At 44.7% G+C, this 27,177-nt stretch overlaps 2 long non-coding RNA genes across 9 annotated transcripts in view; one reads left to right on the top strand and one right to left on the bottom strand.

Moving 5' to 3' along the window:
• The first annotated feature begins 110 nt into the window (after positions 1 to 110).
• Positions 111 to 9,155, top strand: LOC144316008 (uncharacterized). Its single transcript, XR_013381756.1, has 3 exons — positions 111 to 334; positions 1,754 to 1,913; positions 8,508 to 9,155. It is a non-coding gene; the product is annotated as an uncharacterized LOC144316008 (long non-coding RNA).
• The window catches only part of LOC144316006 (uncharacterized), a 55,608-nt gene continuing 29,229 nt past the window's right edge, over positions 799 to 27,177 (bottom strand). For 2 of the 8 annotated variants that reach the window (XR_013381748.1, XR_013381751.1), the window contains 4 exons: positions 21,633 to 21,675; positions 20,267 to 20,349; positions 18,958 to 19,079; positions 15,369 to 15,542 (listed from right to left, as the gene is read on the bottom strand). This is a non-coding gene — a long non-coding RNA (uncharacterized LOC144316006). Of the gene's footprint in view, positions 1,890 to 15,368; positions 15,543 to 18,957; positions 19,080 to 19,486; positions 19,715 to 20,262; positions 20,350 to 20,435; positions 21,085 to 21,632; positions 21,676 to 27,177 lie in introns of those variants that run through there. The other 6 variants (XR_013381750.1, XR_013381749.1, XR_013381754.1 and 3 more) reach the window with 6 other exon arrangements.

Raw genomic sequence — 27,177 nt, 5'->3', positions numbered from 1 at the left:
CCTCCGGGCCGAGGGCTCCTCGGTGCGCGCCCGGGTCGCCCGGGAAACGCGAACGCGGGCCCACAATGCCCCGCACGGGCCGCCGGGGGGATGGGGGGAGGATGGGGGGGATGGGCCGCGTGACCCCTGCCTGGCCTCGACACCGACACCGAGGGCGGGATCCAGGCGTGCCCGGGGCTCGAACGGCCCCCTCGGCTCCCGCACTGGATCCCAACTTGGCTGCCGGGCCCAGTGTTGCCTGCAGGCTTGTCATTTCGGGGACGCTGGTTTCAGGGCTTCTCTGATTTTCCACAAAGGCGGGGAACCAGTGTCTCAGGAAAGATCCCCAAACCTGGTAGTGTTTCTCTCATCTCTTCCTTGGGCGGGGGATGGGGTGGGTGGGAGGGGGGGTGACGGTTGATTTTTTTTTTTTCAATATTTTTTTCTGATTGCAAACCTAAGATTCTTTGTGGAAAAATCGAAAAGCACCAATACAGCAAAGAAACCATCATTTTCTTGCCTCCTTATGCAATTTTTTGCACAAGTCAACTTCTCGAATTCAAAATAACAATAGCTAGCTCCTCTTGTGCTTGTTATGTACTAAGCACTCCACTCAACAGTCTGTATATTCTTTCTCCTTTTCTTCTAAAGGATTTGTTTTTGTTTGTTTTTTATTTATTTTTATTTATTTTTTAATTTTTTTTATTGGAGTTCAATTTGCCAACATATAGCATAACACCCAGTGTTCATCCGTCAAGTGTCCCCCTCAGTGCCGGTCACCCAGTCACCCCAAACCCACCCCCAACCCCCAACCCCCACTTCCCCTTCCACTACCCCTTGTTCATTTCCCAAAGTTAGGAGTCTCTCATGTTTTGTCACCCTCACTGATATTTTCACTCATTTTCTCTCTTTTCCCCTTTATTCCCTTTCACTAATTTTTATATTCCCCAAATGAATGAGACCATATAATGTTTGTCCTTCTCCGATTGACTTACTTCACTCAGCATAATACCCTCCAGTTCCAACCACATCGAAGCAAATGGTGGGTATTTGTCGTTTCTAATGGCTGAGTAATATTCCAGGATTTGTTTTTTGTTTTTGGTTGTTGGTTTGGGTTTTGGGGGGTTGGGGGTCTGCTCTTTTTGTCATTGTTGTTCAGTTTTTTGGTAGCCCACTAAGAAATGAACGAGCTCTGGAATAAGTCTGCCTGAGTTCGAATTCAGGCTCCAACATTGACCAGCTTTAACTTTGGGCATGTTACTTAACCTCTCAGTGCCTCACCTTACCCATCTGTAAAACTGAGGTAATAGCAGTCCTACTTCTGAGAGGGGATTGTGTGAATTAAATGAGGTAATATGTATATAAAGCATTTAGTATACACTGGGCATATAGTAAGTGCACACAAATAAATTATTATTATGCAATCCTAAGGACAACTCAAGTGGAGTGTTTCCCAAGTGAATGTTCCCATTGTGCTGAGAAAAGTAAAGCCTAAGAGGTAAAAATCATTGATCTGGGATAACATGGCTTATCAGTTAAGGAAAATGATTGAACCCCAGATTCTTTGAACCCCTGGATATGAAATGACCATACTGCTGTTGAGCGTTCAGCTGCTCACCTTAGTAGTACAGTGTCGTTCTTCTAGTACTCCCGTCGTCTAAAATGTCCAGAGCCAATAGGTTTGATGTTTGTGTAGATTCTGGGTACAGAAAACAGGAGGAAAAAACCCCCAGTTGTCCAGTCCTTATTTCTAACCACTTTTATAAATTCGCAGTCATCTGGGCAGAAGCCTTTTGGTCCTCATGGCACAAGCCATTCCCCTTCAAGAACCACTTGGTTGCTTTGCTCCTTCTCCAGTTGTCCCTGGGGGCCTCCTCCTCGTATTCTGGGCTGTGTGTGCTTCCTGCTTCCTGTGCCAGAAAGTCAAGCACAAGGTAAATCCTGGCAGACAGATTCCACTAAAGAAACCAGCCCCAGGGATCCCTGGGTGGCGCAGCGGTTTAGCGCCTGCCTTTGGCCCAGGGCGCGATCCTGGAGACCCGGGATCAAATCCCACGTCGGGCTCCCGGTGCATGGAGCCTGCTTCTCCCTCTGCCTATGTCTATGCTTCTCTCTCTCTCTCTCTATGACTATCATAAATAAAAATAAAAATTAAAAAAAAAAAAAAAAAGAAACCAGCCCCAAATCAGACGGATCATTTACATGGACAGTGAAAGGAAGAGGAGTCAAAGATGCCAGCTCCCTGCAGACGCCCGAGCTCAGGGCAACCCTGCAACTACAGGGGCCTGGGGACTTCAACACCAGTGGTGGGACACTGTTGCTGAGGAGTTAATGCCCTGCCCCGGCTAGTTTCCAGGGAGCATCTCTGCCCTAAGTGGGGGGGAGGGCAGGGCAGACACCCCCCTACCACCCACCCCCCACCTCACCATCATCAGAAGCTAGGAGGCCTTGTGGAAATGTCTTAAAACAGCCTCCTGGGCAGCTAAGAGGCAAGTGAGAAGTGCTCCGGCAGCTCCTCCCAAGCCTCCCCTGCCTCTCGTTCTGGGACTATTACTGAGTGTTGTCAAGACTCCGATTCGTGGGGCACCTGGTGGCTCATTCAGTTAAGCATCTGCTATCAGCTCAGGTCATGATCCTGGAGACTCGGGTTTGAGCCCGGGGCTCCCAGCTCAGAGAGGAGTCTGCTTCTCCCTCGTCCTCCCCCTCTTCCTCTCTCTCTCTCTTTCTCTCTCTCTGTCTCTCTCTCAAATAAATGAATAAAATCTGAAAAAGAGAGAGACGTAGATTCGGCTGTAACTCAAGCCTGGCTTATGTGGCCTATGAGGATGCATACAAGGTCCCCAGGGCACCATGACAGAGCCATCTGCCTGAACAAACCACGTGCTTCCCGAATCTTTTTCTGGCTGTTACGGACTAAATCATGTCCCCTGAAAAGTCATATGTTGAAGTCCTAACCCCTAGAACCTCAGAATGTGAAGATAGGACCCAAGGAGGTAATTAAGTTAAAATGAAGTCATGAGGGTGACCCTAGTCCAATATGATGGATGTTCCTATCAGAAGAATAGGACACCAACACAGAGGGACGGTCATGTGAAGACACAGGGCAAGGTGGCCAATCTACAAGCCAAGAAGAAAGGTCTCAGAAGAAACCAAATATGCCAACTCGTTGATCCTGGACTCGCAGACTGCAGAACTGAGAGAAAATAAATTTCTGATGTCTAAGCCCCACGGTGTCGCATTTTAGTACAGCAGTGCTAGCAAACGAAATCACTGGCTCGCTGGCTTTGCCTCCTGTTCTATTTTCCCTTAAACCCCTCCATTCTCACAACACCAGGAGGCACTTCCTTGGCTCTGCAGTGCTCAGGCTCCGCCATGCAAAGGTTCCCTGTGTGGACGCTCTCTGTTCAACCCTGACCAGGCCTGTGAGTCCTCAGGGAAGGTCTGGGCAGCCTCAGACATAGCCTCGGGCCTGGCTTGGAGATTGGAGTTTTCGGACACCTGTCACCAGCTGCTTGGGCTGATGCTAGGTGACTCCAGGTCTAGGGTTGCCAGATAAAATACAGGTCACCCAGTTGAATCTGAATTCCGGGTAAAGCAACAATTTTTTATTATAAGTATATCCCAAATATTGCATTGGTATACTAATACTATAAATCATTTAACTGGTCATTTGTATTTTAATTTGGTGCCCACCAGGGTCCTGGGGAGAGTCCAAGGGCCCACTTCATAAAGGCACCCTGGGGGCAGATCTCCTCCAGGTCCCTCAGGAGATCTTCAAAACTGGCCAGAGGCTGGAGCACTCTCCATGTTCTCCAACCCCAAGCAGGAGCAGCTTATCATGCCAGCTTGTCCCAACCCAAGTACCCAGAATAGAAAGAGAGACCTGGAGTCCCCAAAGTTAAGAAGAGCACATTATTGGGCACCTGGGTAGCTCAGTGGTCGAGCGTCTGCCTTTGGCTCAGGGCATGATCCTGGGATCGAGTCCCACATCGGGCTCCCTGCAGGGAGCCTGCTTCTCCCTCTACCTGTGTTTCTGCCTCTCTCTGTGTCTCATGAATAAATGAATAAAATCTTTTTTTAAAAAAACTCACATTTTAAAATAATGGGGTGTGGGAACTCCCTTTCTTCCCCCAGGATTTTAAGGATGTGATAGAAGATTTGGTACCCCCAAATCCAGAAAAAAAGGGATAGCATAATTAAGAGCATAAGGTTTGGGGTCATACAGACTTGACAAAACTAGCTAAATGGCCCTGAATATGTTACAGACCTGTCTCTCTGCCTCATGTTCAGGTCCCATGAGAGCATAGGAGTACTATTCCTACCTGTTGTAGGAATGGTTGTCACAGTGACAAGCAACGGGACAGGCATGTAGGGCCTTAGACAGTGCCCATCACAAAGCCAGTGCTCGATAAACAGTAGCACTCCTGCCCTGAAATCTTCTCTGTTTTGGCCAGTTTGCATCTCCTGCCCCAAACACTCCCCAGCACAAATGGTTCTCCTAACACGAGTCCCAGCAGGGCCTTTGTTTCTGAAGCCCCAGAGTTAATGACAAGCTCTGTGAACTCAAACTCCTGGAAACGTTCCCAGGAAAATTTGGGATGCAGAGATGCAAGATAGGAGAAAACAGATGGCTTTGGTTTTTCTGAGGTATGGACAAGTGAAAGGTCAGGTAGCTCTGTAGGAGCGAGCACAGTGCCAAGAGGCCCCAGCCCATGAGACATCTTCCTCATGATCTACCGCCAGGCCCCCACCTCACACACCTGCTGACCATGCAGCCAGGAACAGGGGGAGCAGCACCAGCCAAGCCCTAGGGTGGGAAGATTAAGGTAGTGGCCCTCAGTTCCATCAAGGCTAAGCCAGTGACATCATCCCTATATATGAAAGGTGACACGTTAGTAAGCAGACACATGAAGTGGGAGAATGAGATCACCGGGGGCAGCACCTGCCATTACCCGGATAACTAGGCCAGAGGAGGAATATGGATGTTTTTTAAAGATTTTATTTATTTGAGAGAGAGAAAGAATACACAATGGGGGAGGAGAGAGATAGGGAGCCCGACTCGGGGCTCCATCCCAGGATCCTGGGGTCATGACCTGAGCTGAAGGCAGTTGCTTAACTGGCTGAGCCACCAGGCGTCCCTGGAGAGTAGAATTTGGACAAAACAGAACAGATTTTGCCTCTATTCTTTATGGATATGGCCCTCGTTCTAGTATATGGGCTTGACAAAATGACCATTTTGAAATCGTTCTTTATCATAAGAACCAGATGTTTTCCCCAGATATTTTGAGATAAAATTTGATGGAATAAATGCATCCCTAGGAAAAGCCTGGTTCCCATAAAAGGAAAGCAAATTCTGTATCCAAGGACATTGGATAATTACACCCTTGAATGTTTGTGTGCTATTATAGTGACTACAAGGGAACTAGATTCTCTCCCCTTTACTGTGTGTGGGTGGATCTTATCCTCAGTATGTCAAGGCTACTGAAATGTTAGAGCAACCTTCAAGTCAGACAGGGCCTCCCCTTAGAAGACCCCCAAAACCATGGCCTGTGGAAATCCAAAGCATCCCCCTCCTCCAAGATTTCTGCAAATTCTTTTTCTCCAGTTTCTCTCTCTGTATCTGTACACCCCTTTCTCTGCCTTTCACAGAACCCCTTATCACTTGAAGCATGAAACATTCTGAAATTCGTAAATTTTCATGGAAATCTCAGAATGGGAGATGGACAAAGGGCTCACAGTGTAAAAATACAAATGACTTCCTAAGTACCGTATCATGCTGCTCAGGGCATCCACCTCTGAGGAATCTCAGTGGCCTTCCCTGACTCAACCCGACCTTCTTACTCTTCCTGGTTCTTCTCAACCAGGCTACTCTCTTCTACTCCATTCTACGTCTCTTTTCTTCTCCTTCAAAGAAGAAGAAAAAAAACAAAAACAAAATTTTTTGTCCTGTTTATGGCAAAGGACTTTTCTACTGTCTGCCCTGTTCATGGCAAAGGACTTTTCTACTAATATATTGACTCCTGGTGACAACTAACTTCAGAATCTAATCTACCTCAATCAGCTTGATATTTTCCTTAAAAATAGGTATTTCCACCTGAAAAGTATATTTCTTTTTTTTTTTAAGTAGACTCCATGCCCAGCATGGAGCCCAATGTAGGGTTTGAACTCACAACCCTGAGATCAAGACCTGAGCCAAAATCAAGAGTCAGACACTTAGCCAACTGGGCCACCCAGGCACCCCATGAAGTACATTTCTATTATTATAATGTAAACATTTGCAACTTCCCTGTGGAATCAGAGATGGTGGGTAGGTAAGTGAGGAAGGAGGAGGAATACTACTGAATCAGCATCATCACTATCACCATTATCACCATCATTATCATCATCAATATCATCACCACCACCATCACCACCATCACCATCACCACCACCATCACCATCACTGCCATCATCATCATCACCATCGTCATCGCTACCATTCAGCAGCTCTGACCATTACATGGCATAACATGCATGATGTCATTTCAGCAGCACAACAGCCCCTGAGGCAGATAGAAACAGCATTCCATGTCACAGATAAGGACGCCAAAATGTAAACTGCTGTTGAAGGCACTACAGTTAAGCAGAGACAATAAGCCAAGGCAGGAAAACCTGCAAATCTAACTCCTGACTTATGAATTGATTAGGAATTTGAGCTGCCCTCCCAGATGGAAAACCAGGAACTACCAGGACAGGATGGAGGGCTGCTGGAAGATTTGAGCCAGAGAAAAACGTATGACTTCTGTGAGAGGAGAAGCTTTTACATTGTTCTTGGAGAAGGCCAAGATACAGTTAGATGTTGCCTTGTGTCAGGAAGTAGAAGGCCCTGGCCTCATGGACATAGGGAGCTGGGAGAAAGAGCCCAAAACAAAGCTGAACAGGTTTCTGAGACTAGAATGAATACAGTTGTCTTAAACCAGGGTGTGCAAAGGAACCAGCTCTGTTTGCTTGTTATTCACAATAGCTATTGCGGGGTCAGTGACCTACAGTCTGTAAACATAATTTTGTATACTTTGAGTTCTTTCTGTGGCTTATTAATTTCAGTGTTTTGGCTGTCTTTCTAATGTTCCTTTAGATGATGCCAATCTATTTTCTATAACGAAGATAAAGGTGGGATTTTTTTAAATAGTTATTAGGACAGGGTTTTAGATGGGAATGATGAACAACATATATCCAGGCAAGGAAATGACCAAGGGATTCCAGAGAGAATTTCTACAGGAAAGGTTAAATTCAGAGAGAAGAGATCTGGGACACTGACACAGCCACATTCCTCTACCCTCTGCCCTGAGGTCTCCACTCAAAACTTTGAGGCTGAAGCAACCAAACACAATGAATGGAACTTGTAAGGTTGCAATTTAAATAAATCAACTGTAAGAGGGGAGATTTGAATATGGACTTTGTAGTCTATATGAGTCTATATGTGCTAAAGAATTCTTGTTAATGGATCCCTGGGTGGCGCAGCGGTTTGGCGCCTGCCTTTGGCCCAGGGCGCGATCCTGGAGACCCGGGATCGAATCCCACATCGGGCTCCCAGTGCATGGAGCCTGCTTCTCCCTCTGCCTGTGTCTCTGCCTCTCTCTCTCTCACTATGTGCCTATCATAAATAAATAAAAAAAAAATTTAAAAAAAAAAAAAAAAAAAGAATTCTTGTTAATGTTATCAGGTGTTATAGTGACATAATTTTCCAATAAAAATGTTTTATTCTGAATACTGAAGAATTTAAGTTCGAAACTGGGGGTTACTTAAAAATATCCAGGAAGGGACACCTGGATGGCTCAACAGTTGAGCTTCTGCCTTTGGCTCAGGGCATGATCCTGGGGCCCTGGGATCGAGTCCCACATCAAGCTCCCCATGGGGAGCCTGCTTCTCCCTCTGCCTATGTCCCTCCTCTCTCTCTGTATCTCTCATGAATAAATAAACAAAATCTTTAAAAATAAATAAATGAAACAAAATATCCAGGAAGGAAGGAATGAAGGAAGGAAGGAAGAAATAAATTAATTAATTAAATAAATAAATAAATAAATAACTAGCTAGCTAGCCCAGGAAGAAAAGAGGGAGGTAGATGAAGAAAGTCTGGCAAAATTATTTGGACATTTTCAAAGAAAAACCTCCGGAAAGGCTAGCGTAAAGAGAGTTTGTGGCTGTGGTCTCTGGAGCAGTGTGATGGGGGAAATAGACAACTTGAAACCACCGACCTCAACCATGAGCCCTTTCCAGGAGCAGGGGAGATTTGCCTGGGAAACCGACCTAGATTATCACCTAGTTTGAAAGGTGGAAATCCCCAAGGGCCAGAGGAAACCCTAAGAGGCGAAATCTCAGAGGAGGGGGGTGTACCCCATGTCTTCACCACAGAAGGGCCACGGGCAGTGGAGGCCATGCCAGCCTATCAGTAACCCAGGGGATGACGTTCTCACTCTACTTAGCCTTTCTAGGTCACAAAATCAAAAACGATTGCCATAAAGTCAAGTTACTTTCTCTTTGTGTCTCAGTTTCTTAGGGGGAAAATACATGAACTAACAAGATGGGGACAACCAAGCTTTCCCCCTGCCCAGGACAGAGGCTTAGAGACAGAGCTGTGATTACGAAGCAGCAAACTGGACACTAATTATAAGCCACACAACTCCCTAGGTGCTGTCCCTTTGTCCTTGGTGCCAAAGCCTCTGCTGCCAATGTCAAGTGGAGAATTGCAAGTTCACTGGCATGCAGCTTTCAGAAGCCCCTGAGCAGCTGGGCAGAAAAGTCCAGGGGATGCCAAGGACAGGCTGAGCCCTAGGGGCTAGCATAAGCAGCGCATCCTGGTCTCGACTGTTGGAAGAATGGGCTTAGGGATGCATTTATTTTGGCACAATTTTATTTAAGAAAGCCCCAAACATGTGTTCGGTCAACAGATGTCCAGGCGAGGCCCGGGGAGATTGAGAGTAGTGCTTGCCCCTCTGACTCTTCCTCATTTGAGACTTGCCCCAGCTTCCAGACCTCGTGTAAAATGACCCTGTTCCTCCTCTGCCACAAGCTACAACCCAAACTCCATCACTCAAATTGTCTCTCCCCAGAACTGAAATCCGGATGGTTTCTGGTTAGATATATATGGGTGCAGGACCTGAAAGTCATGTCGATTCCAGGGTGAGGGCACCATCAGACCCAGCTTTAAATATATACAAATATGGGATCCCTGGGTGGCGCAGCGGTTTGGTGCCTGCCTTTGGCCCAGGGCGCGATCCTGGAGACCCAGGATCGAATCCCACGTCGGGCTCCCGGTGCATGGAGCCTGCTTCTCCCTCTGCCTGTGTCTCTGCCTCTCTCTCTCACTGTGTGCCTATCATAAATAAAAAATAAAAAAATATATATATATATACAAATATATACAAATACAGATATATATCTATCCCTTCGATGTATTCAAAGCCCTTTCCAGGGCCCCTGGGTGGCTCAGTTGGTTAAGCATCTGCCTTCGGCTCAGGCTGTAATCTCAGAGTCCTGGGATCGAGCCCCACATGAGGCTCCACATTCAGCAGGGAGTCTGCTTCTCCCTCTCCCTCTGCCCTTCCCCCCATACTCTCTCCTCTCTCTGTCTCTGCCTCAAAATAAATAAATAAAATCTTAAAAAAAAAAAAAACTTTCCAGCAAGAAATACTCATTCTGTTGGCTATGACAAAGATTTTTCAACAGACATGTGTAGCAAATTTCTCAAGGTCATAGAGTAATTCACTAGAAAATCAAATAGGAATTTAGATTTCTCAAATCCAAAGTTAGCTTCTATGAATGAGAACTGCTCCCTCCCTTGGAATGACATATATACACCACTTCAATTACCCAGATAATGTGAATTAAAAGGTCTGGCAGCACAAAGTTCTCAGCAGCATTGGAACCTGAAAATCTGGGGGACAAGGGGTGTATCTAAGCACCCAGCATCCCGCAGAAAATTGCCAGCCCCTGAAATCACTGAACCCAGTACACCTTCCAAATTATGTGTATTTTAGGTGATCAATGTAATCTTCAGCTCTATTTTTAGCTCTCCCATCCTACAAAAGCAATTGTAAGAACAGAGAAAATCTCTATGGCAGAGTGTATTACGTGTGAACTGCTCACCCGGTGTCTCTGAGGCAGAAACACTACAATTTCTCGGGTCGCGCTGTTTTATTTTTGGAATGTAACACAAATAGATTCCTAAATTCTTCATAGTGGAATACTTAACACTTTGAATGTGGAACATTCCACAAGGTCTGTAAATGACATCATGAACCCTAGTCTTTTCAGGCATGAGGTTGGTGGGAAGTTTGAAAAAATCAGGACTGGGTTTCCTTGACATCCAGAGGTAGACAGCGTGGCCAGAACGGCGTCCTCAATGAGTATCAGTGCTGATGGCTTTGAGGTCTAGAAGGAAATCACAAATTCCTGTTTCCAGGCGACGTGACAGGATCCATCTCACAAGCAGACACAATCCCGATGTCCCCTTAAAGTCAGCAAGACCCGGGCTGAATTTCTTTATCCCCTTCTATTCCAGCGTCACCTACACAGAACTGATAGAGATGGCCCGTGACAGAGGTCAACCACCTGCAGGGCAAGATGCAGGGACTCTGATCATCAGGGTCCACAGAGAACTCCATCTTGGGCAGAGGGTAGGAGGGGGCATCGCTGCACCCCAGGATCCAGCATCAGACCCCTGCCCTGCGGAAGCACCAGGGAGAACCGTTGGGAACAGAGTTCATTTTCTTTTTTTTTTTTTTTTTTTAAACATTTTATTTATTTATTCATGAGAAACACAGGAAGAGAGAGAGAGGCAGAGAAGCAGGCTCCATGCAGGGAGCCCGATGCGGGACTCGATCCCAGGACTCCAGGATCATGCCCTGGGCCGAAGGCAGGCACTAAACCACTGAGCCACCCAGGGATCCCCAGAGTTCATTTTCAAGTCCTGGCTCTGCCTCCTCCCAGCACACACACACACACACACACTCACACTCAGGCTCACGCTCCTTGCCAGACTCACCGCTTTGTTGATGCTGTGTCCACCCCCTGAACTTTGAATGTCACCAGTCAAACCAAATCCTGCCCATCCTATAAGATCCTTCCCAAAGTTGGGTGCCACTGGCCAAGCCCATCTTTCAGCCCTGGCTCATGAATGTTCACACACAGCTTGACATTGAATTATTTCCTGAGTGCATCATGTACATTGTCTTTCTAACCGAGCTCTAAATGCCTTGAGGATAGGCAAGCCTATTTTGTACATGCTCCTGTACCCTCTCTGGGCCCAGACTAATGTAGAGCATATAGAAGATTCATGTCCTTTGGTCCAAAAATGATAAGGACACGGGGAAATTTTTATTTTATTAGATCTCTTTGGGGAAGGAAGGGATGTGTTTGGTAGAAATACTTGGACAAAGTCCTTGAGGCTGAGAGTGAGGCATCCCAAGACGTTCTCAAACAGAAGAGGGTTGTTAAATTGCTACTCGTAAGATCAGGAGAGTCATTTATGGAGCTTCTGAGAAAGAGGGGAAAGCAAAAAGACAGGGGAAATGAGGCAGATATACGGTACGCTGTATCACAGTGAGCCACTTCTACTCCCAAACCTTCAGCAAAATTATATTAAAATTCACAAAAGAGCTGATATGCATTGATTGCTAATGAAAACCAGAGAAGGGACCAGGTTTTATACCAGGGGCAGCGTGGGACTTTAAGACATTATATGGGTGCAGGAGTCAGACAGACAGGGAGGCCTTTGCTGGCACTCGGGTCATATTCCCATAAACGACTGACCAGTGTGGATGATTATCACGGAAATCCTGGTGATGGCACTCTGGCCCCAGAGATATTTTCCCCTCCTCCTCCACTCTGCTACTGTCTATTTAAGGAAAAATTAGAGTGAAGGCCAATACGGCCCTGGATGTAGGATGATCCCAAGTCTCTATTTGATAAGACTCACTTGGACTGTGTTGCTGTGAGTTGGGTTTGATGTTGAAATCACCTCAAGATTGGGTCAACCATCCATTCAGTGAGCACACTTCCTTAGCTTGGATGCTGGGGACTGCGCCAGGTTCTTGGCTCTGTGTATTCAGAGTGTAGGTAGAATTTTGCACTTACTGCTTCCATGATTTAGAAGTGTCCTCATTTACAGACACGCCCTCTCAGCTAGATGGAAAACAGGATGTACAGTGCATTTCATCCACACTGTAATCCAAGAAAAAATACAATGGGAAAAATAAGCATTTTGTTTATAAGATATGACTGATGATAGATAAGTACTTTACATACTTAAGGTTTGTTAATTAACACAACTTTGTTCACTATATTATATAAAAATACTGTAAAAGCGAGCAGGGTATGTATTACAGTTCTCTAGAGAAACAGAACCAATTACATATACATATACATGTATAGAGAAAGGGGGACAGAGAGAGATTCATTATTTGTTATAAGGAATTGGCTCATGTGATTATAGAGACTGTAAAGTCACAGGATTGCTGCAGTAAGCTTGAGACCCAGGAGAGTTGATGATAGAAGTTCCAACCCAAGACAGGCAGGCTGGAGACACAGGAAAACTTCACATCCAAGCACAAGAAAAACTGAGTCTCCGCTCAAAGCCGCACAGGAGGAGCTCCCTCTTAGCCTTTCTTGAGGGAGTCAGGCCTTCAACTGATTGGGTGCGGCCCACCCTTGCTGGGGAGTCAATCTGCTTCACTCAATTCACCAATTCAGGTGTTGATCTCAACCAGAAACATGCTCCGACATACACAGAATAATGCTTGACAAACTGTCCCAAAACCTCATGACCCAGTCAAGGTGACATAAAAGTAACCATTGCAGGGTACAACAGCGTATTCTAATTATATAAATGAAAAACACAGGCAAAATGAATCTATTGTCTAACAATTAAAGTCAGAAGAGTTGCTGCTCTGGAAGGGCTTCTGGTTAGTGGTATTTCCTGAAATGGATTTGGTAACATAGATACCTCCTGTTGTGAAAATTTATTGGGCTATACATTTGGGATTTGTACCCTTTTCTGAATGTATGTCATGTTCCAATTCAGTGTATCTTAAAAAGTGGACAGTAAGGGGGTTTGTGAGTATTTGTCTTCTGGAAACAACTATTTAAATGTCTTAGGAGAGAACCCTGGTATCAATTACTTCCAAGAAACTGTGTTTTCTTGGTCAATATCTTTCGGTCTCTCAAAATTCCTGGCTCGTGAGTAGAGTGATAGGATATGACTCCTGTTTTGATTCCTTTACCCTAAAGCCGATTTATGTTGAGGGGCATCTCTTGTGCCTTACATGGGGTCCCAGACAGGAAGGACAACAGCTCACCCTGACCATGGGACCACATGCTACAGCTGGGGGCATAGGAACCCAGGCCGATCCAGCGGAAGCCACAGCTAGGAAACCTCCACAAAGCTGACCGGGTTGAGCTGACGCAGTGTGAGAACTTTGCAGCCAAGCTTTCTTCCACTTATCCTGCTATCCTGCTCTCCCTGAGTCTCCTTCTGAGGAACCCGTGTTGCTTTGAAATTTCTAGGCAGAAAGAAGTTGATTTAAAACCTGATTCATGTCTGGCTCTCGGGGGAGACCCACGCACAAAGAGAGCTTTAGATAATTGTTTGAAGAAGCACTGGCCAAAGAAATTTTTTTTCCCTCTTAGTTCTTCCAAGGGCGTATTCTTTGCGAGTCAAATCCATAGGCACCCAATGAAGTAGAAATTGACTGGTTAGGCTAAGCAAGGCAGAGGGCCGATCTAATTCCTTGGCCTCCAGGGGCACCTGGGCAGCTCAAGGTCATGAGATCGAGCCCCACGGGGCTCCATGCTCAGCAAAGAGTCTACTTGAGATTCTCTCTCTCTCTCTCCCTCTCCTCCGCCCCCACCCCAGCACACACTCTCTCTCAATAAATAAACAAAATCTTAAATAAATAAATTCCTTGGCTTCCAAATTAACATTTTGGCCTTAATCCAGTGCCTTGTTAAAATCTTTCAAAGTAAGTTTATCCTTTCATTTGGTAGAATGTTAATTAGGCATCCCATCAATGCTGGAAAGAGGTTGACCTGGTTTGGGACTGCAGCTCAGCTACCACTAGCTCATTTGGTACATTATTCAACCTCTTTGAAACTATTTCCTCAAACTTGCAGTGTGAGGGGTGGATTTAAATGCATATGTGCAAAGTACCTAAGCCACTGCACTTACTCAGATGAATAACATATATTCATCACCACGGTCACCATTATGATGGTTATGTAGGTCTGGCACAAGGAAGTCATGGCAGTTGAATTAAAACAGTGCATGGGGATCCCTGGGTGGCGCAGCGGTTTGGCGCCTGCCTTTGGCCCAGGGCTCGATCCTGGGGACCCGGGATTGAATCCCACGTCGGGCTCCCGGTGCATGGGGCCTGCTTCTCCCTCTGCCTGTGTCTCTGCCTCTCTCTCTCTCTCTGTGTGACTATCATAAATAAATTTAAAAAAATTAAAAAAAAATAAAATAAATAAAATAAAACAGTGCATGAACTCCTTTATTCTTCAGGAAGTTTATAATTTTACATTCAACAGGACATACCCAAGTAGAATCTAGACAAGGTTCGAATCATCAATAGGTCTGGAATATACCAGGTTAGAGTATTCGTGATTAGGTATGCCTAAGTCTTTAATAAAATGGAACAAATGAAATTTATTTTTAAATCACTTTAACATGCCTGGCTTGATGTTTTTATTGCACTCGATCGATCCTTTCGATGACATGAATGAGCGGTGGGGAAGTAGTCTACTTAATTGCATTCTGATGAACTGATGGATTTTTAAATCTTGATAAACATAATTCAAATGACAAATGTAATTCAAAAACACATAATAAGCATATTTTAGAATAACTATTGGCAGTGAAGAAATCTTGGGGAGAGGGATCATATCAATGTAACCTTCCTCCTAACAAAGCTGACATGGGTCGAGGTGACACCATGCAAGAAGATTAATTTCTTACACAGTGATTTGTAAAGTGTGACAACAACAGCATGGAGGTTGATTTTAACAAGTATTTTGAAAATGTGGTTACCGAAGAAAGTAATGAGATTTTATTTTTCTCTTTGCAGGAAGGAGAGAAAGTTTCTGTTCCTGAAATTATCATGTCAGATAAATCCAAGGTAGAAGTTGAAAAGAAACGAATTATGTAATCCCTCTGCTTCATCTTGTCTCCTTTTTAAGGGATATAAACTATTAGTAATAGACTAGTGAGAATTTTCATATGTGAGTCACAGCGTGTGAATCATGGTAACCCATCCAAACCTATTCTGATTGGGAAAGATTGTTATATTCCTATTCCCACACTAAAATAATAACTCCCCTCCCACAGGGGCCAGCAGAAAAACATGGCTTTCCAGCCATGAACTTTAACACCTTTTCTTTATTTCTTTGCAGTTTGATTTTTATGGGAATCTTGTCTCGGCTGGCTGGCTCCTCTAAGACTGACATTATTTAGGGCTTTCTTCCACGCAGGATGTAATTCTTGCTCACTGTTCTCTCTCCTGATCAGTTCTTGCCTCCATTTGCTGTTATTTCTACAAAGATAACATTCATGAGTCATTTTTTCTTAGAGCTTTAGAGTTAACAGAGCACTTTCATAATAACGTCATTTGAGCATCTTAGCAACTTTATGGAAAAATATAAATTAGTGCCCATTCTCCAGGTTGGGAAGCGTAGGCATCTGAGAGCATAAGTGACTTCCCAAGGTCCAACATCTCCTTATACCAAGTCAAGGAAATCAAACCCCTCACGGGCTCGATGGGCCCCGCCTGCCTGGTACCACAGCAGGAGGCTGGAGTGATGGGTGCTGAGGTGCTAAGGGATACAGAGAGCACATGGGTTTCTCTCCAGGCAAAGATCACAGAAGTTTGCAGAGCTGGCCACATGGTGTAGGACACAGAGCAGTACCGTCAGGCAGAGTGAGCCATTGCCTGGGTCCACAGGCCACCAGAGAGGCCAGCAGAGAGGCCCAGGTATAGAGGATACTCCCCACACACACAAAGAGGGTTCCAGTGCATCCAAGCAGCTCGCCTGCGCTATTCTCACCGGACAGGGGTGGGGCTGTACCCGTGGACCCTGGCCTCCCACCCAGAGATATGCATGCACATACCCTCATGCCTGCCCACACCCCCCTCCCCCGTCCATGCTGGAGCAGGATACATCCCTCTCTGCTCACAACTGCAGGTTACTTGTGCAAAACAAACCCAGTGACCGCCTGTGACACTGAATAAAGTGAGCACAGGATCCCGCCTCAGGTCCCGGACCCAGGCAAAGAGGCTGCACCCTTGAAGGAAACATCTTGAGCAGCCACTCCTTCAAGAATCCTTCATCTAGGGACACCTGGGTGGCTCAGCAGTTGAGCATCTGCCTTCGGCTCAGGTCGTGATCCTGGGGTCCTGGGATTGAGTCCCACATTGGGCTTCCTGCATGGAGCCTGCTTCTCCCTCTGCCTGTGTCTCTGCCTCTCTCTGTGTCTCTCATGAACAAATAAAATCTTTAAAATAAAAAAAAAAAAGAGAGAATCCTTCATCTATTGCCTCTGTGTCCATAGTGGGAGATACAGTTACGCCAACAAAAGCATCCATACGGTGCTCTGTGCAAAAGCAGACTCCATGTCCTGCCCCCCCCCTCCTGTCCTTCCCTTCCTTCCCTGTGGTCCTCTTGGAGCCCCTTCCCCAGGCAAAGCTGCTGGCACCTTGCATCAGGAGCCTGGGGCTGCCACAGTGAGGATGGAGGGTTCAGGCCGGCCTCTGCCTCCCATCCTCCTGCCTCAGCCACCTGCAGCCAGGCTTGCACAGGCCCTTGCCCTGAGCAACACCTGCAGACCCTCTGAAGCTCATTCTCAGACCACCTGCTCTACGTGTCCAGCTAACCCCTGAGTGACCCACAGTAACAACCCCCCAACCCCACCTGGACCCCACCACCTTCTGTCTGCCCCCCACTTCTGCCCATCTCCTCCTGGCTCCTGACCCACATTCTCCCGTGACCACCCAGTGGGGTCATTCACGGGCTTATGCCCTCTGCTCCCTGCCTGCCTCGACCAGAGGCCTTCAGATGAGACCACAACCCTGGTTAAATCGACTCTACCTGCCTTAAAGGAAAGCACACAGTCACACCCTCGACGCTCTGGGAATTCATGATAATGAAAGCCAAGCAGGGCCAAGTGACACCCCACAAATCTCCCACACTGCCGTAGTGTTCTCTCTCCCTCCCCCAGACCATGAGCTCATACCTTCCCTTCTCTTGACAACCCCTCAGTGCCTCCTCCCCATCCTCCACCTCAGCCACCTTGCTTTCCCCTTCAGCAGAGGGAAAATAACTCAGACAGACCCAGCACTCCCACCAGCCTGCATGAGGCGCTGGGTGCCCAGCCTGCTGCCCTGGTATTATGGCTGAGCTGCCCCAGCTGCCCGCCTGTCCTACCTGTTGCTCTGTGCTTAGTTATCCCTATCTATAGATAAATGCACTGTATTTCTTCATTTTAAAAAGAAAGAAATCTGGGGCACCTGGGTGGCTTAGTTGGTTAAGTGTCTGACTCTTGATTTTGGCTGGCTAAGTGGCTAAAAAGTAAGCTCACCTCCTACTTCTTGGCCACTTGTCCAAGTCCCTTTGTGAGTCCTTCTTCATTTCCATGACCACATGTGTCAGCGTGCTCCAGGGCTCAATTTTGGGGCCTCTTCTTTCTTGTGTCTGTACCAATTCAAGGGGAAATCTCATCTAGTCTAATGTCTTTAAATACTATGTACAGCTGACACGAACAGCACAGGGCAGAGAAGCACCAATGCCCTGCATAGTCAAAAATCCAGATATAACTTCCCCAGAAAACCTAACTACTAACAGCCCTACTGATAACATGAACAGTCAATTAACATATATTTTGTATATTACGGGTATTATATGCTGTATTCTTATAATAAAGTAAACTAGAGAGAAGAAAATGTTATTTAAAAACTCGTCAAAGGGATCCCTGGGTGGCTCAGTGGTTTGGCGCCTGCCTTTGGCCCAGGGCACAATCCTGGAGTCCCGGGATCGAGTCCCGCGTTGGGCTCCCAGCATGGAGCCTGCTCCTCCCTCCTCCTGTGTCTTTGCCTCTCTCTCTCTCTCTCTCTCTCTATCATAAATAAAATTAATAAATAAATATTTTAAAAGAAACTCATCAGGAAGAGAAAATACATTCACTGTACTGTATCAAAAAAAAATCCACTTGGAGCACTTGGGTGGCACAGTCCGTTAAGCGATTGGCTCTTGGTTTTGGATCAGTCTGTGATCTCAGGATTGTGAGACTGAGCCCCCGGTCGCCGGGCTCCACACTCAGCATGGAATCTGCTTGAGATGCCTCTCCCTCTGCCTCTCCCTCCTCCCTCTCTCTCAAATAAATAAATAAATCTTTTTAAAAAATCCATGTGTAGGTGGATCTGTGCAGTTGAAACCTGTGTTGTTCAGGGGTCAGCTGTATATGATGAGGATTCTCGAATGTCTCATCTTCAGCAAGAACCTTGCCCTTGAGCACCATACCCACATATCCAACTGCTACTCGGTACTCATGTGGCTATTTAATTGGCATGTTAATGAGGCACCAAGCAAAGCTCCTGATTCTCCCCCACTAGCCCTTCTGGCTATCTTCCCCCCTGTAGACTATTCTCCACACAGCTTCTGGAACCATCTGGTTAAATCCCATCACCCCACTGTTTAAAACCCTCCAGTTCATTTCCCTTTCATGCAAAGGACAGCCACCAACCTTAGCATGAACTCGCAGCCCCACCTGCTCCCACCCTTATTCCTCTGCCCTCATCCCCACTGCTCCCTGCCAACTCACCAGCTCCAGCCACATTGCCACACACACACACACACATATACACACACACACACACACACACACAGAGACCACAAGCCCAGCATTCTTTTATCCTTAGCATGTAATGCAACCTAACATACTCACTACATACTCACTTGTGTCCATTATTCCTCTCTGCCTTAAGATGCTGTTGGGCGCAGGGAGTTTTGTCTGTTCAGGTCACTGTCACATCCCTGTGACTGGGAAGGTTCACGGCAGCCACTTTGCATGCTCACAACTGCAATAGGAAGGCACCAGCCCACATGGTGGGATGACTCTCTAGCGGTCACACGGGAGGTGTGGTTTTCAGCACCCACAATGGCCTCCCTGCTTTCCAACCACTGAGGACTCATGAGCCATACAGAGCATGGTGCAAGGAATCAGGAGGAAATGGGCTGATTTTAGCCTCTAGCACTTGCTGGTAGTTTGACCCCAGGGAAAACACTTGATCTCTCTAAACCTCAGTCTCCTAATCAGTAAAATGGGCATAATAGTACCTGCTTCAAAGGTCTATTGAAGGATTAAATGCAACTGTTTGTGGAAAGCACTTACTATAATGCCTGACACACAGCAGGCACTCAAAGAATGGAAATTATATATATATATTAGCAGTGAGAAAAGTTAGAGGAGTTGCATTGCCTGGCCTGAGGAGAATTTCATTGGTGATTTAAAAGAAGCTTCTCCAGTTCTGCCAATATTTGAATTTTATATAAATGGAATCCTTACAGGATACGTCCTTTTTAGCTCTGCCTTCTGTTGTTCACCATTTTGTTTGTGAAACTGATCCATATCCTGGACAATACTTGCAGTTTGCTCATTCTCATTACTGTATAGTTTTCCATTGCATAAATCCACAATTTATTCACACATCTACTGCAGATGGAAAGTTGAGCTGTTTTCATTTTTTTAGCCAATTAATTTTTTAAGGATTTTATTTATTTGAAAAATAGAATAAGTGTGAGAGAGAGAGAGCATGAGTGGGGGGAAGAACAAAGGAAGAGAAAGAAGCAGACTCCTTTATTCTGGGATTCTGGGATCATGGCCCCATTTACGGCTAATTTAAAGTGGTACCAAACTATTAATAGTTTGATTTTAACAGTAGTCTTTCAAAGATATGTGTTATCTTTTATGTGAAAGCATAAATTAAAATGCCCTAAGTCTTAATTTGACAAAATTAAATTAAAAAAAAAAAAAACAGGGGCACCTGGGTGGCTCAGTCAGTTAAGCACCCAACTCTTGATTTCGGTTCAGGTCATGATCTCAGTAACAGGAAACTGAACCCCGTGTGGGGCTCCCCACTGAGTGCAGAGTCCCTTTAGGATTTTCCCTCTCCCTCTGCCCTGCCCACCCCCCCCCCCACAGCTCAGGCTCTCTGTCTCTCAAATAAATAATAAGTAAAAATACAAATAAAAGAAGCTTACCTACCATCGAAAGGATGCAGATGGGTTGCTTCTTATCTCCACAGAATGAATGTGCTTTGGCCGCAACAGGGAAGAGTCAAGTTCACCCTACGGAAAAGGCATCCAGTTGTAAAGGGGAGTAGCCATGGGGACAGGCTTACACAGAGAAGCTGTGACATCTCGTCAATACAGACCTTTAAGACTGGTGTAGTCTGGTTTGCCTAGTCACAGGCTGAGAAGTCTGGGATCGGAAAGAGCCACAAGCATGGTCATTCCCCTAGATGCTGTGTACCCCACAGCAAACCAGGCAGCCAGCCTGACCTCCAGAAGCTCACAGGGGCACATTCATTCCAACTGCAGACACCGCAATCCTCACACTCCCTTGTTAATTTGCCTCTCTCCACCCTTTTATGACCATATTTTAAGTTTTCATCTTCTTGGTTTGCATTTTCCCCTCTCAATGCCCCCTGATGGAGTTCAAGCATTTGCCTCGAAAATTGCAGGCTCTCCTAAAGGGCAAGTGAAAGTCATCTCATCAAGATGAGAAGGGACACGCATGTTTCCCAACATTGGGGGCAAGTGGATGCTCTTCTGCATAATGAACCATTCTTGCAAACATTACTTCTAGCCAGACATCTGGTAAGACGCTGGGATTTCAGAGAGCGTTTTGAAAATAACCTTCTGGGACACCTCGATGGCTCAGTGGTTGAGCGTCTGCCTGCAGTTCAGGGCGTGATCCTGGAGACCTGGGATCGAGTTCCACGTCGGGCTCCCTGCATGGAGCCTGCTTCTCCCTCTGCCTGTGTCTCTGCCTCTCTCTGTGTGTCTCTCATGAATAAATAAATAAAATCTTAAAAAAAAAAAAAAGAACCTTCAACCTTTAAGATGCCTCTAACAGTGATTATCTCACTTAATAATTTCTTCATTCGTAGTAATTCCACCAAAATAGACATTTCCATTTTCTGTACACCTGTGAGTTTTTGTGTGTTAAGAAGAGGATTATCGTTCCTCCCACACACACATATGCAACAAGGTAAAATAAAATTCAGGACTTTCTTGAATTTGTATTTACACACGAGGTTGAGAGTCTATGTCTCAGTTTTCTTAACAGCACGAACAGATGAGGGTGACCAGCACCTCGCCTCTGCCGTAGAGGTCAGTGGTATTCTGCTCCATTGGCATCTCAGAATCACCTGGTGGTGATTAGCCAGGCTAGTGTCTAATGAGGACAATCACCTAGGAGGTCTAGTCTGGCCCCAGTCTGGGCCAGGTACAATCAAATCAGAATTTCTAGAGATGGGGGACAGGTATCCGTGTCATATTAAATAATACCAAATGGTTCTAGGGTACAACCAGGGTCAAGAACTGCTGGCATGGCCAAGCTAACATACCTGGTTATCGGGACAGTTTTCCACCTGGTTTGTCAGAGCTTTCCTGATAAATGAAGAAAGGACTCATTAGCAAGAAAGAAAGTATAATATGAATCCAAACTCATGCCATTTATAACTATAATTCTCTTAATCTACAATTTTACAATCCCCAAAGCCCTTTTTATTTTGGTGGTAAAGTTTTTGTTTAGTAAGATCCTATTTTTAGAAAAAAAAAACTTGAGATTTCTCTTTTAAAGATCTTATTTATTTGCTTATTTTAGAGGGGGGCTGCCGAGGGCAGAGAAGAAAGGATCTCAAGTCAACTCCACGCTGAGCATAAGCCTGACATGGGGCTTGATCCCGTGACCCTGAGATGGCGACCTGAACCAAAATCAAGAGTCAAGCGCTTACTGAGCCACCCAGGTGCCCCTGAGATTTCTCTTTTAAACCCTCCAAATGTTTTATTTGCAATGAGACTTTTGTCTGGTGCCTAAAAACTTTAAAGGTATGGCCTTTTTCCTCATTAGCATAAAGACTTTGCTTTAAATTATTTAGATTTATCAAACTTTTCCAGATGATACTTTTTTATTGAAATTCTGCTCCAGAAGCAGACATGTCAGTGCCAGGGGAGGCCTCTGGTGCCCATGTTTCTAGGTTTCCTATATAGAACTGCACTATTTGATGCTGTAGCCAATGGCCACATGTGGCTCTTTAAAATTTATTTATATCAATTCAAATCAGAAATTCAGTTCCTCAGCAGGACTGGTTACATCTCAAGCACTCAAGAGCCACATGTGGAGAGAGGCAACTGTGTTAAACTGTGCATATGTAGGTTATTTCCTTCACTGCAGAAAGTCCTATTGGACAGCATTGAATCTGTGATCTAATATGTACAACCATATACAGTTTTGCTTCTGGACATTAATGGAACACAGAGGCCCACCATGCTCACCTAGGGAAGATCCTAAGCAGAGAGGCAAGGAAGAGTGCCTCTGGGGTTCCCAAGGTGTGAGGCCATCAGCTTTGACTATGAAGGAAACTCACCTTAGGTGGCTCCTTCATTAAGTATTAATGCTAAGTATTATTATAAAACAAACTTTAACTGAGTAGATTGAAGATCCAATAGGCTTTATTTTTTAATTTTTTAAAGATTTTATTTATTTGTTCATGAGAGACAGAGAGAGAAGCAGAGACAGGCAGAGGGAGAAGCAGGCTTCTTGAAGGGAGCCCGATGTGGGACTCGATCCCAGGCTCCCCGGATCACGACCTGAGCCGAAGGCAGACACTCAACCACTGAGCCACACAGGTGTCCCTAGGCTTTTTTTTTTTTTTTTTTAAGATTTATTTATTTATTTGAGAGAAAGAGAGAGAGAGAGAGTGCACATGTGAAGACAGAAGAGCAGAGGGAGAGGGAGAAAGAGAATCTCAAGTAGACTCCCTACTGAGCTCAATCTCAGGACTCTGAGATCATGACCTAAGCCAAAAAGATGAGTCACGTGCTTAACCCATGGAGCCAACCAGGCTCCCCCTAATTGGCTTTATTAAATGATTTGTGAAAATCAATCAATCAATCAATCAATCATGAATGGGGCAGCATCCCATCTAGCAAAAGGGGAGCTCTGCTCAGCTAAACAAAAGCAAGATTTTTAAAGGCAGAAAGGGGGAATTTTTCAAAAGGAGAAGAAAAGAATTTGTTAGCAAGAACTGTATTGTTTAGGCAAAGTTGCCCTCTTAAGGGAAGTGGAAGGGTCTGTCAGTAAATTTCCTAGTACTGACCAGGAAATTCCATGTTGGGCAGCCCAGGTGGGCTCAGCGGTTTAGCGCCGCCATCAGCCCAGGGCCTGATCCTAGAGACCCGGGATCGAGTCCCACGTCGGGCTCCCTGCATGGAGCCGGCTTCTCCCTCTGCCTGTGTCTCTGCCTCTGTGTGTGTGTGTCTCTCTCATGAATAAATAAATAAAATCTTAAAAAAAAAAAAAAACTTTAAAAAAAAAAGGAAATTCCATGTTGACTGGTTAAAGGCTACATGGTTGGGTTGGGAGTTGAAAAGGCAATTAGATTAGGTATTCAGTCTTGGTTTGCTGACTTGGCCTAAGTGATGCCATTTTGGCCTTGTGGTTTTCTTTTTAATGGTATTAACAGGCAGAACTTGGGAGACAGCTGACACCCTCTGATAGGGCCAGCCAGCTTATTAAAAGAAAGGCTCTTCTCAGCCTAGAAACCCAAATTGGGCTCATGATTCCAAATGTGTAACAACTGGAATGTTAAAGACTTAACCAATCAAGGTGATCATGACAGCCCTAAAAATCTGATGAGAGGGCAGTTAGGCAAAACAGAAAAAAAAGAAAGAAAGAAATACAAAACTATCTCTATTTGAAGATGACATAATTTTGCATATTGAAAATCCCAAGAAAGCCACTAAAACAAACTCTTGGAATTAATAGGTTTAGCAAGATTTGCAGGGTTCAAGATTAATATACGTAAATCAATTGTATTTCTATAACAACAATTAGCAATGCAAAAATGAAATTAAGAAAACAATTCCATGTACAATTTCACCAAAGGGAATAAAATACTTAGGAATAAACGGAACAAAATAAGTGTAAAACTTGTACTCTAAAAATTGCAAAACGTTCTTGAAAGAAATTAAAGGAGACCTGAATACTATAAATAGAAAGACACCCCATGTTCATGGGTTGGAAGACTTGATACTGTTAAGATGGCCAACACTCCCCCAAGATTAATTACAGATCCAAAACAATCCTTGTCAGAATCCCACTTGACTTTTTTTTTTTTTTTTTAGCAGAAATCAACTAGTTGACCCTAAAAATTTATCTGGAATTGCAAGGGCTTCAGAATAGCCAAAAAATCTTGAAAATGAAGAGCAAAGTTGGAGGGGCTCACACTCCCCAATTGCAAATCCTTAGTACAGAGCTACAGTTATCAAGACAGCACAGTGAGGGCATGAGGGCAGATGGAGAGGTCAATGGAATAGCTTTGAGAATCTAAAAATAAGCCCTTACTTTTGTGACTGACTTTTTGCCTATTGAATTTTTTGACAAGGGTGCCAAGACAATTAAATGGAGAAAGAGCAATCTTTTCAACTAGTTGCACAGCAACAACTGGATTTCCCCTTCCTTACAACATACACAGAAACTACCTCCAAGTAAATCATAGACCTAAATGTCAAAGTTAAAACTACATAACACTAGGAGTGAATATTCATGACCTTGGCTTGGGGAAAGCCTTATATGTGACACTAATAGTATACGCAACAAGAGAAAAAATAAATTAGACTTCATCAAAATTAAAAACTTTTCTGCCTCTTAGGATATCATCAAGAAAGTGAAAATCCAACCCAGAGACTGAGGGAAAATAATTGGCAAATCATAGCTCTGATATGGAATTTGCATCAAGAACATACAAAGTATACAAAGTATATTTACAACTCAATAATAAAAAAAGAGACAAATATCAGAATTTAAAAATAAGCAAAAATATCAACAGACATTTCTCCAAAGAAGATATACAAATGGCCAATCAATGCATGAAAAGATGCTCAAAAATGGCTCAGTAGCCCTTGGGAGAATGTAAATTCAAACCAGAACAAGTTATCACTTCACACCCACTCAAAAAAGTATAATAAAAAATAATAATAATAGGGATGCCTGGCTGACTTGGTCGGTGGAGCATGCTACTACTGATCTTGGGGTCACTGAGTTTGAGCTCCACACTGGGCATAGAGATTACTTTAAAAAAATAAATAAAGGTACTACCTTTTTTTTTTTTTTTTTTTTTTTAAAGGTAACAAGTGGGGCAGCCAGGGTGGCTCAGCAGTTTGGCGCCACCTTCAGTCCAGGGCATGATCCTGGAGACCCTGGATCGAGTCCCCGTCTGGCTCCCTGCATAGAGCCTGCTTTTCCCTCTGCCTGTGTCTCTGCCTCTCTCTGTGTGTCTCTCATGAATAAATAAATAAAATCTTTAAAAATAAATAAATAAATTTATTTTAAAAAATAAATAAAGATAACAATTGTTGAAGAGGATGTGGAGAAATGGAAACCTCACTGCTGGGTGACGATGTAAACACGGCACAGCCCCTTTGGACAATGGCTTGGCAGGTTGTCAAAAGTTACCATGTGACCCTGTGAATCCACCTGTAGATACACACCCAAGAGAATTGAAACTGTCAACACATATACTTGCACATGAATATTGATAGCAGCATCATTCTTAAGAGCCGAAAACAACCCCAAGTATCTACCAACTGGTGAATGAATAAACAAAACGTGAGTATATCCATACAATGAAATATTACCGGGCAATAAAGAGAAGTGAAGTAGTGATACACGCCACAACACAGATGGACCTGAAAACATGCTAAGTGAAGACCACCTATCCCATGGTTCTATTTGAATATGCCCAGAAGAGTCAAGTCCGTAGAGATAAAATAGATTGGTGTTGCCTTAGGTTGGAGGGAGGAGGAGGAAAGTAACTGCTAATTTGTACAGGAAGTTCTCTAGGATGATGAAATGTTCTAAAGGTGATTATGCTGCTGGTTGCACAACTCTGTGAATGCGCCAATGTCATTGAGCTGTACACTTCAGTTGGGTGAATTGCTCATTAAAGCTTTTGGTAAAAAATATGGTGAGGCCACACCTGTGAGTGCTGGATGCCCGCCAGCACCAACCAGAACCTCAATTTTTCCTCTTCAGAGTGTGGAGGGTGGACCTACAGCATCTCAGGCTTTAAACCAACCTATTACATCTGCATATTCACACATCCCGTAGGCACACTTAAGAGAAGCACTGAAAGGCTTCAGACTCAAGAAGCAAAATCTAGAGCAACATAGTAATTGATGTACATAACATGTACTTAACTTTTCTATTTCTTTAAATATTGTCTTTTTTATTTATTTTGTGAGTCAAGGGTAGTGCTGTGAGATAAATGTTTATGCTTTTTATTTTATTTTGAGATTTTATTTATTTATTTGACAGTGACAGGGAGAGAGAGCGCACAAGCAGCAGGAGCATCAGGCAGAGGGAGAGGAAGAAGCAGAATCCCCGCCAAGCAGAAAGCCCAATACGGGGCTCAATCCCAGGACTCTGAAACCATGACTTGAGCCAACAGCAGTTGCTTAACCGACTGAGCCACCCAGATGCCCCTAAATATTTACACTTAAAAAAAAAAAAAGATCTATTTATTTGAGAGAGAGAGTGTGTGTCCAAGCAGGGAGATAGGCAGAGAGAGAAGCAGACACCTCTCTGAGCTCAGAGCCTGACTCGGGGCTCCATCCCAGGACCCTGAGATCATGACCTGAGCCAAAATTAAGAGTCAGATACTTAACTGACCCACTCAGGTGCCCCAAATGTTTACACTTTTATTCAAACATGACAGACATGCTCCTAACTACCCTCCACTTAACTGGTCCATTCCATGGCCCCTGCTTTCCATTCCCGCCATGGTAGGCACCAGCTGGGTTGGGATCACATGGAACCCCTCTGTTGCAAGCTTGCTCTTTTGGACATTGTCACATTCAGCTGGTGGATGGATGCTTGAGAGGCTCCAC

This window comes from Canis aureus, chromosome 6 (assembly GCF_053574225.1).
Source record: "Canis aureus isolate CA01 chromosome 6, VMU_Caureus_v.1.0, whole genome shotgun sequence".
In the NCBI taxonomy this organism is placed as follows: domain Eukaryota; kingdom Metazoa; phylum Chordata; class Mammalia; order Carnivora; family Canidae; genus Canis; species Canis aureus.
The sequence above is the reverse complement of the archived record's forward strand: the minus strand, read 5'-3'. Positions and strand labels throughout refer to the sequence as shown.